Here is a 13,675-nt window from a genome sequence, read left to right as displayed (position 1 = left end):
CTGTCATGGGTGCCAAGATCTCACTTGACCCCACCACCCTTTGGGGAAGCCACTGTGGACAAATAACCCCAAAGAGAGGTTTGCACAGAGACTTCAGGGCAAAGCCACATCATCATCATCATCAAATGAAGGTAATCAGAGCTCCTACCTTAGAGGGCCTCTGCGCCAGGCACGGTGCCAACTGGTTCCTCATCTGAGCCTCAGAAGAACCATAAGAGATGGTGGCAGATGAGGAAACTGAGTCACACAAGTCAGGGAAAAGAAAGCATCTTGCCTGTGCTCACACAGTCAGTGATGGTGTGGCCTGGCTTCAGGCCAGGAGCCCCGGTCACTCATGTTCCCTCCCCCAGCCATGGCGGTTTAGCCATGGATGGTTTAGCCACTCTCGGGGACAGGCACCAAGGTGGCTTCCTGCTTTTCATTTCTGAGAATAATGAGGAAGACAGCTGAGGTGTGAGGCTTCTCCAGGGTAGGGGCCCAAGGAGGAACTGAGGGGTCAGGGGCTCCATTGTCTTCATTCTACCAGGCAGGGCCAGAGCACCCTGAGAGGCGACTGCCACAGCTATGCTGCTAGGCACGGGGAAGGCGGGAGGATGGAAATGCAGATAGGAAGGACAAATGCACAGAGCAGAAGTGGGGGGTAGAAAGAGAGAAAGAGAGGAGGAGGAGAGGGAGGAAGAGAGGGTGAGGGAGAGTGTGGGGGAGGGGAGGGAGGGAGTAAGGGAGAGGGTAAAAGGAGGGGAGGGAGGGAGTAAGGGAGAGGGTAAAAGGAGGGGAGGGAGGAGATGCGGGAGGAGAGAGGGGGGAGCGGAGAGAGGGGGAAGGGAGGGGAGGGGAGGGAAAAGTGGGAAGGGAGGGGAGGGAGACAGACAGGGGAGGAGGAGATGGGGAGGGCCGGTAAGGCAGAGTTGGGGGAGGAGGGAGGTAGGACGGGAGGAAAGAAATCTGTGGGTAGATAGGAGGCCAGGTGGTAAGAGAGCAGGTGAAGATGGTGGGGGGAAGATGGAAGGGAGGATGGGAGGAGGGAGACAGGTAACAGGGAGGCAGGTGGGGGTGAAGCAGGTGGTGGGGGAGGCAGGTGGTGGGAGGCAGGTAGGGGGTTACTAAGAAAAGAAGTAGAGACAGGAGGAGGGCCCTGGTAGACCCTGCTTGGGATTTCTTCTTTCTGCATCTTGCCCTATCCCCAACCATTACCTCTCCAGCTCCCATTCAAGAAGGACTTTAGCATTAAGTATTATCAATGTTCATATACCTATTGGTATACAAGCCAATTTTAAAGGCCCCTTACAGCCTGTTTGCATAGTGGAGATGGTAGTATTTTCATGTCTTTCCTGAGGTGTGAAGCACCAGCAGTGGTGAATAAGCACTAGCAAGTCCTTTTGGAATTTTTTGTTGAGAAAGCCATAAAAGAGAGGGTTTATACATGTGGAAACCATAGCAACCAGGTGGCAAACTACAAACACCAGGTCATGGTGGCAGCTGATCAGCACCACATGATATCAGTCAAAGATGACATTGAAGATATTCAGGGCAGCCAGCAGGCTCCGAAGGTCACCACGATGGAAATCAACATTGTGTTGATCCTCTTGTTCTTATTGAGCTGGCTCTGATTTCCCCTCTTCTTGTCTACCTTTGCATTTCTCCTGAGGAGGCAGATAATAATAATCTTCAAGTAGCAGATGAGGATGAAGCCCAGAGGAACAAAATACTGCATCCTAAGTAGGGAGGTGGTGAAAAGCAGCTGGTTCTTTCTGGAGGGCCAGTTCTCTACACAGGCCACCCAGTGGGTGTAGAGGTCAGTGGGGATAGAGAGGTTGTGGAAGGGCTCATTGGTGAGGTGGTAGGACAGGAAGAAGGGAATAGACAGCAGAAGGGAAAACAGCCAAATCAGTGTGATGCTCCAGTAGGCATGAGTCACACTGGGCTTCCAGCCATGGGGGTTCTCAATTAGCTAGTATCTTTCCACGGCAATTAAAACACGTGAGAATATGGACACAGAGATTGAGACACTCTGCACATGGGATGTGAGTTTGCACATGGTATTCCCAAATATCCAGTGGTCCATCAGAGTGTAGATGACAGTAAAAGGGATGCACATGACACACACCTAGATAGAGAGGGAGAGGTTGGCAATCAGTATGCTGGTGACATTCTGAGCTTTTCTCTGCTTCTTAAAGATGATGATGATGAGAGAGAGGTTTCCAAAAAGGCCCACAATTAAGACCACAATATAGGCTGTGAGGAATAGGAATAAAGCTAGAGAAGGAGGTTGACAGGACTCAAAGTAAAAATATGCAGAGTTGTTGTTCTTTGTCCTGGTTGTATAAGATGCTGGATGGTTTAGGGAAACTTCCATTATGTCAGGATTTTAAGAAGAGATTTTCTAAGCCTACTTGTGTTATGGATGGATATTTTGGCCATTAGTTCTTAGGAGGCCCTTTGTTCTGAGGATTCCAATGAGAAATTAGTAGGGTTTAGTCTTCCCTGATGTGTGTCTGTATTTGATGGAAACACAAGAATGACTTGAGCACACTCTTAAGACCTTAAAAAAAGAAACAGAACCCAGAATATTAACACAAGTTCTTAACAATATGGATAATTCTCTAGGGGTACCAAAGCCCCTGAGAGGACATACAGCAAATACCCAGGGGATCTCTATGAACCTTTACCCTCCCCTCATCTCAGGTACTTTCTTTGTCCTGCTAGTATATTCTTTAGAGCTAGGGAGGCAAGGAATGTAACAGCATTTTGTTAACTGTAGAAGCAGCCAAATATGTGTTTCTATCCCTATCAACTTCTGTATTTTTTTTAGGGTCATCTAAGTATGCACCCACTTACTTCAATGGCCTTTAAAAAGTCATGAGGATAGGGATTGTGCTGTAGGGGCTGGAATACTGTGTTTGAAGTTGGGTTCTGTTATGGTTTGTTTGAATGTTTGTGTTCCCTCCAAAATGCATGTTGAAACTTAATCCCCAATGCAACAGTATTAAGAGGTAGGCCTTTAGGAGGTGACTAGGCCATGAGGGCTCTGCCCTCGTGAGTGGATTAGGGCCTTCAACTCTCTGGGATTGAAGCCACAGGCAGTTTCTGGGTACGTTGCCCAGATTTTGGAGATCAAGACAAGGAAGGCAGCCAGTCTCTAGTGAGCCATTACCCAGGATTAACTTCATTTAAAAAGCGTTCCTCCAATTCTTCCTTCCTCCAGATCCCTTCTTCTTCTGACTTCCAGAGGAAAGGCAGGCTCTGGTTCTATGGCTCGGCATAGTTTAGGGTGGTTATATTCAGTGGAATTATTCATACCAGGATGTATAACAGGCTTGCAGAACTCCCTGCCATTTAAAGTGCTGAAATTTCTGGCCCAAAGAGAACACATTTAGAGACGGCAAAGAGGGAAAAAACTCACTTCATCTTGGTTTATTCTTTAGGAGTTTGAGGAAAACAACATAAATAGCATTGACAAAGGGAACTGAGCAATAGGAATGAAAGGGAATGAAAGTTTGAAGTTACGGTGGCCTATTCTCACATTGTCTCTGAGATCTAAGGTTTAGTAGTTTCTTATTGGAAATAAATCACCTTAGGAATACTTAGGTCTGTTGGATACCACAGATGAACTGAGTGTGGTAGTGTGTACCTATAGTCCTAGCTACTCAGGAGGCTGAGGAGGGAGGATCCAAGGAACTGATCTGTTGCTCAGATGTGTTAAAAGAAAAACTTCAGCCGAATTTAATTTGAAGGAGTTTAATTGAGCAGTGAAAGATTTGTGAATCGGGCAGCCCCTAAAATCACAGCAGATTCTGAAAGACTCCAGGGATGCCTCATGGTCAGAACAAATTTATAGATTATAAAAAAAAGTGATGTATAGAAATTGGAGGTGAGGTACAGAAACAGCTGGATTGGTTACAGGCTGACGTTTACCTTCTTTGAACACAGTTTGAATACTTAGCAGTCTATGAGTGGTTGAAGTATGGCCTCTGAGATTGGCCAAGACTCAGCTTTGCTATAGGTGCATACTCCTAAATTAGGTTTCAACCTTGTCTGCCTATTAAGCCAGGCTACAGTTCATCCACAAGGACTCACATGTAGAAGCATGGAGTCCTTCTCAGGCTGTATTTAGTTTGCTTTAACAGATACTATGTGGTAATAGGAGAAATAGCAAAATTTATAAATAATAGTATTCAAAAAGAAAGTTTAAGGCCTGGATGACTCACGAGACTCAGGGTTCACAGATAATGGCTGAAGGAGAATTTCAAGGCAAATTTAAGCTCTCTATACAGTTGATAGATTAGAACTATACACGAGAGATGGAAAGCTTTGATTGCTAATTAGAGGCCTCCTGCCAAGCAAGCCTCACCTGAAGGAGGATAGGAATGAAAGGAAATAGGCATTAACTAAGACTGTTTATGTAGTTCGGTAAACTAGAATGAGCACTAGCTTTCGTGTCAGGAAGCATGTCCGGCTGTTTGATCTTGGGCAAGGCGCTCTCCTTCTCTTGGCCCTTATTTATGTGTCAAATGAAATTAAAAAGTAGCCTCCCTATTTCATGCCTTATTATAAAGGCCAATGAAATAATACATTTAAAACATTTTAAGAGGACTGAAAAACAACCTATCAGGTAGTATGCTTGTTACCTGGGTGATGAAATAATCTATACACCAAACTCCCATGACATGCAATTTACCTATATAACAAACCTGCACATGTACCCCTGAACTTAAGTTTTTAAAAAATTAAAACATTGTGTAAACTGTTAAACACTCATCAAACCCAAGCGCTCATTATTGTTGTTGTTATTCTTGTTGAATGTCTCAGACACTTGGACTGAACTGATCTGACCCTTGTCCTCCAAAGAGCTATGAGTGCTTTCCTATCTGCTATACTATTTATTTCTCCGTCATCAGTTGCATTAGGGAGGAGTGGGATTGTTACAGTTCCATTTCACAGAGGGAAAAACCAAAGTACAGAAAAGTCCAATGTCTTCGCTAAAGCCAAACAAAACCAGCAAAGTCTAGCATGTTTTTTCGTCCAAACTCTTATTATCTACAAGAAAGAAAAGCTTCCTATCAATCCTGCAGATAAGTCTGACTAACAGTTTTCTCTTTACAGATATGAAAACGCATATCATTTTGCAGGGTTCCTAGCAGATAGAGATGAGAGTAAGCATTGGAAACCCTTGTGTTGCCCACTCTTGTCAATCTGGGCTGATTTCATAGCGGATGGGGATTACTCACCATCCTGCAACAGCAGGCTTGAAACTGGGTGGCAATTTTTCTGCTCTCCTGTATTCTGATTAGTAGCAAAGTACAAATTAGCTCCCCAGTCTATAAATTTCTGTCGTAGCCTGGAGCTCAGAAAAGCCTGTAGGTCCGAAGGGCCTCATCTTAGGAGGGAATCAAAGGAGAGTGCTAGAGTTACATTATGCAGCACCCTCTACACAATACAGAGAAGATTAAATAGGAAATTGCCCAAATATGGGCTTTAAATGGCAATGTGGGTGTTACACTTTATGTAATTGGTAACTATTAAGTTAAAATATTTAAATCCTGCCTATTTGGAAGCAAAATAATACTAAGCCCTGGTTCATAAAAAAATTCTTGGGATACATTTCTATTTCAGGAGGGTTCATCTTTGGCTTGTTTGGTTGGAATTGACCCATGTAAGTGAGATCTCAAATTATCAAGTGATATTTTGCTAAAAAATATGAGTAGCATATGGCAGCGGTTGATCCTCAACCTTCAACTTGATTGTATCTAGCTCACGAGGCACCTGCCTTGAACTGATTCAGTTTATGCTTTTTAACATAAAAGTACAACATTATGTTAAATTTTGGGGGTAGTTTTGTGTTGAAAAGTTTCAAGATGAACAAAATAAGAGCATAATTCCACCAAAGTCTTTATGTGCATATTTATTTCTGCATCTGAATGTCATTTTGTTAGTGTGTATCTTTCTTCTGTCTCTTTATTCATATAATTCTTTTTTTTGAGGGGAGGGAGTTGGGGTCAGAATTTGTGTGTGTCTGCCTTTTGGTCTTTTTTTTTTTTTTTTTCTTACCATTTATTCTTTTCCTCTCGTTCTGTCCATCTGTCTTATTCTCTACTCTTGTTTTTCCCCTTTCCCTTAATTGTCCATAGCATAGAAAAATTACATTTAAGATTATTTGTTCTATTTCATTTGGGGCTATGGTGCTTTGATCTGAAAGAGACTATAAAGGTCCTCTAATATATTCCTTTCATTCGATAGATATTGCAGCATTGCAGTTGCAGTTAAATGGTAGCAGAACAGGGACCAGAGCCTAAGACTTCTGGCTTTTAGAGAGTTCCATGTTCTTTCTACGATTTTCTATTGCCTCCTGTTTTCTATTTTTTATATCAAATTCTATATTTCCTGTTCTTAATTTAAAAGCAAAGAAGTTGGACATTTTCTATTTGTTTTATATTAACAAAATTCTGTTATGTAACTTCAGAGAGTGTGTGGCTTTGGGTAAAGTTTTGTACACTTCCAAACTCCCAAGTATATATGTGAGGAGCTCAAAATAGAGTAGGACCACACTGTGAGCATCTCCCACAGAATTCTCTCTCCTTTTTCTTAAACCTCTAGGAATATAGATTCTGTGGTTGTGCTGATGCAGATAACGTATCATACTCTTCAGGGCTTAATGATTTTTAATCATTTTAATCAATGCATCATACATTAATTAATTCATCAAGAATTCATGTGCTGATTGCTGTTTTACTTGATCTCTACAGCAGCCCTGTACTCTAGATAGAAATGATACTTTATTTCTGATTTATAAACATGGAAACTAAGACCCAGTGACTGGCTCGTGGTTGTGTAGTTAGCTGCAGAGCCAGGAATAGACTTCTACTTCCTAAACCATATACAAAGCAATATTTCTAGTTTATTTGGTGATTTCATTTTTTAAAAAAATCAGTCAAATTAATCATTTGTGTTACATGAAAACAAATAGACTAGAATCTCTGAAAGGTACATCTTAGAGCTTACCCTAAGAACAAAGTACTACATTAAGTAACCACACTAAGCATCAAGAAACAAGTGCCCAATCTCTTATAGTGTTATTAAAAAGTGTAATTGGCCTGGTTATTCAACATCAGGCAAACCTCCTTAAGTTATTCAGCTATTCATCCATTCCAAAGAATCAAATTTCATATCTACCTATTGCAGAAGTGTGTGCTGTCTTTTAAGACATGGGGATTACATTTGACCCAACCATTTTTTTCTTAACACGAGACTCCATCTCAAAAAAAAAAAAATACCTATAAAAAGTTTATAAGTGAAAATAGCTTTGAAAAATGGAATAATTAAAATGAAAAGCATGAGTAACAACACCAAATATTTTAAAATATTATAAAGTGTGAATAATTAAATCAATATACTCCTGGGCCAAGAATTAGCAGACAGATCAAGGAATCAAATAGACAGAAATAGACACTGATATATATGAAATGTTAACATATGATAGTGAAAGCAGTAAGGATTAATGTTGGCTTTTTTGTTTTGTTTTTTTTTTTTGAGACAGAATCTCACTCTGTCGTCCAGGCGGGAGTTCAGTGGTGTGATCTCAGGTCACTGTACCCTCTTGCCTCCCGGGTTCAAGCAATTCTCCTGCCTTAGCCTCCTGAGTCGCTGTGACTACAGGCATGTTCCGCCACACCTGGCTAATTTTTGTATTTTTTGTAGAGATGGGGTTTTGCCATACTGCCCAGGCTGGTCTCAAACTCCTGGCCTCAAATGATCTGCCTGCCTCGGCCTCCTAAAATGCTGGAATTATAGGCATGAGCCACTGTTCCTGGCCAGCAGTAAGGATTTCTAGGGAAGGAAAGAATTATTAAGTAAATATGGCTAGAATACTTAACTAGGTGTTAGAAAAAATATTAATTTAGTTTCATACTATACACTAGAATAAATTCCAGGCGAAAGAATTTGAGACAATAGACTAAAAGAATTTTAATAGACAATATAAGACAATATAGAAAATGGGTGGCTCATGCCTGTAATCCCAGCATTTTGGGAGGCCAAGGTGGATGAATCACCTGAGGTCCCAAGTTCTAGACCAACCTGGCCAGCAGGGTGAAACTCCGTCTCTACTAAAAATACAAAAATTAGCCAGATATGGTGGCATGTGCCTGTAATCCCAGCCACTTGGGAGGCTGAGGCAGGAGAATCGCTTGAGCCCAGCAAGTGGAGGTTGCAGTGAGCCGAGATCACGCCACTGCACTCCAGTCTGGGTGACACAGCAAGATTCAAAAAGAAAATATAGAAAAAATATGATCTTTAAATGGAAAGGGATTTTTGAAACTTCTTCTAACTTAAATAAAACCTTATCAAGGAACTGGTCTTTGACCACCCTGTCTAAATTGACCACTCTCACCGCTTTATTCTCTGTTTTAGCACCCTATTTTATTTCCTTAGTTGCACTTACAACAATCTATGATTATGCTTTTTAAAAAGTATATTAGCTTACTGATTTATTGCTTTTCTTACCAAATATAAATTCTTTTTTGGGGGGGGTGGGGGACAAGATCTTGCTCTGTTGACTAGGCTGGAGTGTAATGGTGTGATCATAGCTCACTGCAGCCTCAAACTTTTGGGGTCAAGTGATCCTCCTGCCTCTGCCTTCTGGGTAGCTGAGACTACTGGCATGTACCACCTTGCCCATTTAATTTTTAAATTTTTCTTTGTAGAGGGAGGTTCTTGCCATGTTGGCCAGGATGGTCTGAAACTCTTGGTCTTAAGCAGCTCTCCCAAATTGGCCTCCTGAGGCACTGGGATTACAGGTGTGAGCCACTCTGCCTGGCCAAATAGAAACTCTTTGAAGGCAAGAAATATGTCTTCTTTACTGCTGTATCTTTAGTGTTCCTGTATAGTTTCTGGCACATAGCAAGTCTTTGGTGAATATTTGTTGAATGAATGAATAAATGAATAAGCTTAAACTCAAAAGAAGAAAATACAAGAGGAAAAGTTGAGGTGCCTATTTAAAAACTTTTAAACTTTCTTGAAAAAAATCAATATCTAAGTTAAGACACAAAAATGGAAATAATTACAAGACATGATGCAAAAGATATTTTTTATGAAGCATATATATGAATCAAAAAGAAATAAACTGATATTAATATCTATTAGTATGTATGGACAATTAACAGAAGAGCAAATAAAGACTAATAAATATTTGCAAAAAGAGGTCTTGTTTCACTAGTAGTCAGAGAAATAGAAAACAAAACAGCAGTGAATTATAATTTCATTTATCAGATAATCAAATACTGGAAAAAGGTCGCGAATACCCTATACCCTGATAACGGAGGGTGAAAAGGGCACTTTATACATTATTGGTGGACGTATAATGTAGTGTACCTTATTAGAAAAAATTGGGAACACACATTCAAGATATTTTAAAAATACTTATTTCCTTGGTCTCTACAGTCTAGTTCTATCCTAAGGAAATATTAGGAAATGCAGATAAAGATAAATAAATAAAGATATTCTTCACGGTGTTATTTATAGTAGTAAAAAAACAAAGATCAATGTAAACCTCCAACATTAGAGGAATTGTTAAGCAAATTAAAGTATACTCGAAGTCTGCATATGACTTATGCAGCCTTTGCAAATGATATTTAGGAATAATAAAATGATATGAGAAATGCTTATGATATAAAGTTAAATGAAAAATGGATGGTATAAAATCATGGATCACAGTATGATCTCAAATATGCAAAGCAATATACACAAGGGAAATATAACAAGGTTAATAGTTTAGGGTTAGGATTATGGGTGACTTTTATACTTTATAAGGTTTTATATTTTTGTAGTTTTTCAAGTTTTAAAAAATGAACATATATTACTTTCATAATTGAAAAGCAAGTTTTGTTTCTTTTTAAGCATACAATGTTGGACATATAGATCTCTTTGTCCTGTAATCGTTGGTGATAAAACTTAGTGAGCAATAGGGTTTTGTTTGCCTCAAGTTAAAATTCACTGCTTTAATTGCAAAAATTGATTTATAAGCCAGTAATTTTATACAGCAGGCAATTTGGTTGATGAAAGTATCCAAAGAAAGAACTGAGCATCTGATTTTTCTTATCTCTTCAGAGCCCTTGTTCCATTGATTTTTGCTCTCTCATTATATTGTATGTTTTATTTTTAGTTATAAAATATGTTTTATTGCCTTTAATCTGGTATACCTTTATAAGCTTGAATTAAAACATGAGATGATTGTCTGAACTCACGTTTTTACCATGTTAGTGAAAGTTAAGATTGAAAACTGCAAGTAATAGGTTCTAAACTCAAAGTCCCAGTCATCTGTGTTATAATTAATCAATTATTGCAGAAGTTTGGTAGAGAAAGATTTCCCGTTTTTTTCTCCCCCCCAACAGCCGTCTTTACTTCTGTCAAGAATTCTTTCGACTTTCTTAACAGCTCTCTCATTATATACATTTTAAAAAGAAAAGCTGTTATCAATCTGCTTGAATTGTTTTTTCTTTTTTCTTAGATTTCAGTAGATCCTGGATGAAATACTCACTAAAGTTTAGAGTATCACCTTAAGACCTGGGCAAAAGGGCCCCCTGCTTTGGATCTTATATCACAAATGTTCAAAATATAAGTGTCATTTAGGATCCAGTACTAAGTGTCATAGTACTATTTGCAATCCAAATGTCCACTGTAGTGACTAACACCATTCAGGCTCCAGCTAACCCTTCCCTTCATCTCTTGCCCTGTGTCATTGAAACAAAAAGTGATTCTGTGTGAATGTTATGAAGGTTATGGGCTGTTGATGCTGGCTATGAATGCTGCTTTGGAGTATAGGGAGGATTTCAGTGACAGAAATTCTTAGGTGAGGGAAAAGACAAATAACGTAAATGCAGTAGAATCTTGCACATTGAAGTATCATTTTGCAGGGCTGCGGGGCATCTATTTTCTTGTTTCTCTTTGTATTCCAGTATGTGGTTCTGGAGATATAAATTAGGATGACATTTGTAACAGTGGCTCATGGCAGTTGAGGAATATTTTGTAATATTAAACAATTCATATTACTCTTAAATTTTATATATGAAGGTCCTGATATCGTGGACATTGGCAGTAGATGAGCCTTGAACTCTAGAATTGTGAGTAGTTCTGTTTTTGTAAAAATACATACCAGGACTTAATTCATTTTTTAAAAAATTACATTAAAGTTTAAACTTTGTTATAGTAAGTTTACTTAAAATTTGATAATAGTTACAATTTGTATTTTGTATTTGAATTTTTATAGATAATTCTATGTTAGAATATTTTAGAAAAAAGATAACATATGATAGCTGGGCACAGTGGCACATATCTGTGGTCCTTGCTACTCAGGAGGCTAAGGTGAAAGGATCACTGAGTCCGGGAATTTAAGTCCAGCTTGGGCAACAGAGCGAGACCCCATCTCTTAAAAAAAAAAAAAAGGTCTGTGCAAGCCCAGACACCAGTCTTCACTTCCTGTGAGCCCCGAGGAAGCCCTCTCTCCCCAGACATGGCCAACAAGGGTCCTTCTTATCGCATGAGGTGCGAAGTGCAGTCCAAAATTGAGAATTACAACGAGGAGCTGGAGGAATGGCTGGTGGAGTGGATCATATTGCAGTGTGTCCCTGATGTGGACTTCCCAGACCGTGGGCGCCTGGGCTTCCAGATCTGGCTAAAAAATGGCATGATTCTGAGCAAGCTGGTGAACAGCCTGTACCCTGATGGCTCCAAGCCGGTGAAGGTGCCTGATATTCTGCCCTCCATGGTGTTCAAGCAGATGGAGCAGGTGGCTCAGTCCCTGAAGGCAGCTGAGGACTATGGGGTCACCAAAACTTATTCCAGACTGTTGACCTCTTTGAAGGCAAAGACATGGCAGCAGTGCAGAGGACCCTGATGACTTTGGGCAGCTTGGCAGTGACCAAGAATGATGGGCACTACCGTGGAGATCCTAACTGGTTTATGAAGAAAGCGCAAGAGCATAAGAGGGAATTCACAGACAGCCAGCTGCAGGAGGGAAAGTATGTCATTGGCCTTCAGATGGGCAGCAACAGAGGGGCCTCCCAGGCTGGCATGACAGGCTATGGACGACCTCGGCAGATCACCAGTTAGAGGAGAGAGGGCCAGCCCTGAGCCCTGCCATCCCCCCGCTCCTTGGCTGCAGGCATCTGGCTTAGCCTGCCTCACCCACACCCATGTGGTACCTTCAGCCCTGGCCAAGCTTTGAGGCTCTGTCACTGAACAATGGTAACTGCACATGGGCAGTTCCTGCCCCATCCCCCTAGCCTCAGCCTAACTTCTTACCTGAAAGCACCACTGCCCTGGCCCCTTCCTCCAGCTGGCCCCACCACCCCTACTGTCTCCCCACTGGGCTAAGCAGGGGAGAAGTGGGCTGAGGGTAACCTGGATACGGGGCAAGTCCACTGTCCTCCTTGGTAGCAAAAGCCCATTGAAGAAGAACCAGTCCAGCCTCCCCCTATCTTTTTCTGGAATATTTTTGGGGTTGGAACTCAAAAAAGGAAAACAAACAAACAAAAAATCAATCTTCTTTAAAAAAAAAAAAAAAAAGCCAGGCACAGAAGCTCATGCCTGTTATCGTAGCACTTTGGGAGGCTGAGCAGGGCTGATGTCTTGAGCCCAGGAGTTCAAGATCAGCCTGACCAACATGGCAAAACCTTGCCACTAAAAAAAAATACAAATTTTTGTATTTAGCTGGTGTTTGGTGGTGCTGCCTGTGGTCCCAGCTACTTGGGAGGCTGAGGCATAAGAATTGCTTGAGCCTGGGAGGCAGAGCAGTGAGCTGAGATTGCACTACTGCACTCTGGCATGGGCAACAGATTGAGACTGTCTCAGAAAAAAGAACATAACATTTGAAAACCAATGTGAAACTTTTAATTAATTTTTCACATTTAATGTAAACTTTAATGAGCTTTAGATTTTTTTTTTTTTTAAATGGAGTTTTGCTCTTGTTGCCCAGGCTACAGTGCAATGGCACAATCTCAGCTCACCTCAACCTCCATATCCCAGGTTCAAGTGATTCTCCTGCCTCAGCCTCCCGAGAAGCTGGGATTACAGGCATATGCCACCACACCCAGCTAAGTTTGTATTTTTAGTAGAGGCGGGGTTTCACCATGTAAGGCCAGTCTCGAACTGCTGACCTCAGGCAATCCACCTACCTTATCCTCCCAGAGTGCTAGGATTACAGGTGTGAGCCACCATGCCCGGCCCATGACCTTTAGATTTTATACACTTTTTTCTTTTTTTTTTTTGAGGCAGAGTCTCATGCCGTCACCAGGCTGGAGTGCAGTGGTGTGATCTCGGCTCACTGCCACCTCTGCCTCCTGGGTTCAAGCAATTATCCTGCCTCAGTCTCCTGAGTACCTGTGACTACAGGTGCACACCACCACGCCCAGCTCATTTTTGTATTTTTAGAAGAGACAAGGTTTCACCATGTTGGCGAGGATGATCTCTATCTCTTGATCCCACGATCCACCAGCCTCGGCCTCTCAAAGTGATGAGATTACAGGCATGAGCCATTGCGCCTGGCCTACACTTTTTTTAATATCAATGTTTATTTTGTAATTGATGTGAAAATTATATGTATTTATAGTGTACACTATGATGTTTTGATATATGTATACATGTGGAATGATTAAATCAAGCTAATTAACATACCCTTCACATT

At 41.0% G+C, this 13,675-nt stretch overlaps 2 pseudogenes across 1 annotated transcript; one reads left to right on the top strand and one right to left on the bottom strand.

Moving 5' to 3' along the window:
* Positions 1 to 1,483: 1,483 nt before the first annotated feature.
* On the bottom strand, positions 1,484 to 2,536 carry LOC116531634 (annotated as a pseudogene).
* An 8,847-nt stretch (positions 2,537 to 11,383) lies between these two features.
* LOC116531635 lies at positions 11,384 to 12,537 on the top strand (annotated as a pseudogene). Its single transcript, XR_004260499.1, has one exon. The product of XR_004260499.1 is annotated as a transgelin pseudogene (transcript).
* The last annotated feature ends 1,138 nt before the right edge of the window (positions 12,538 to 13,675 follow it).

Source organism: Sapajus apella, unplaced genomic scaffold (assembly GCF_009761245.1).
Source record: "Sapajus apella isolate SASKATOON/1434 unplaced genomic scaffold, GSC_monkey_1.0 scaffold71, whole genome shotgun sequence".
In the NCBI taxonomy this organism is placed as follows: domain Eukaryota; kingdom Metazoa; phylum Chordata; class Mammalia; order Primates; family Cebidae; genus Sapajus; species Sapajus apella.
The sequence above is the reverse complement of the archived record's forward strand: the minus strand, read 5'-3'. Positions and strand labels throughout refer to the sequence as shown.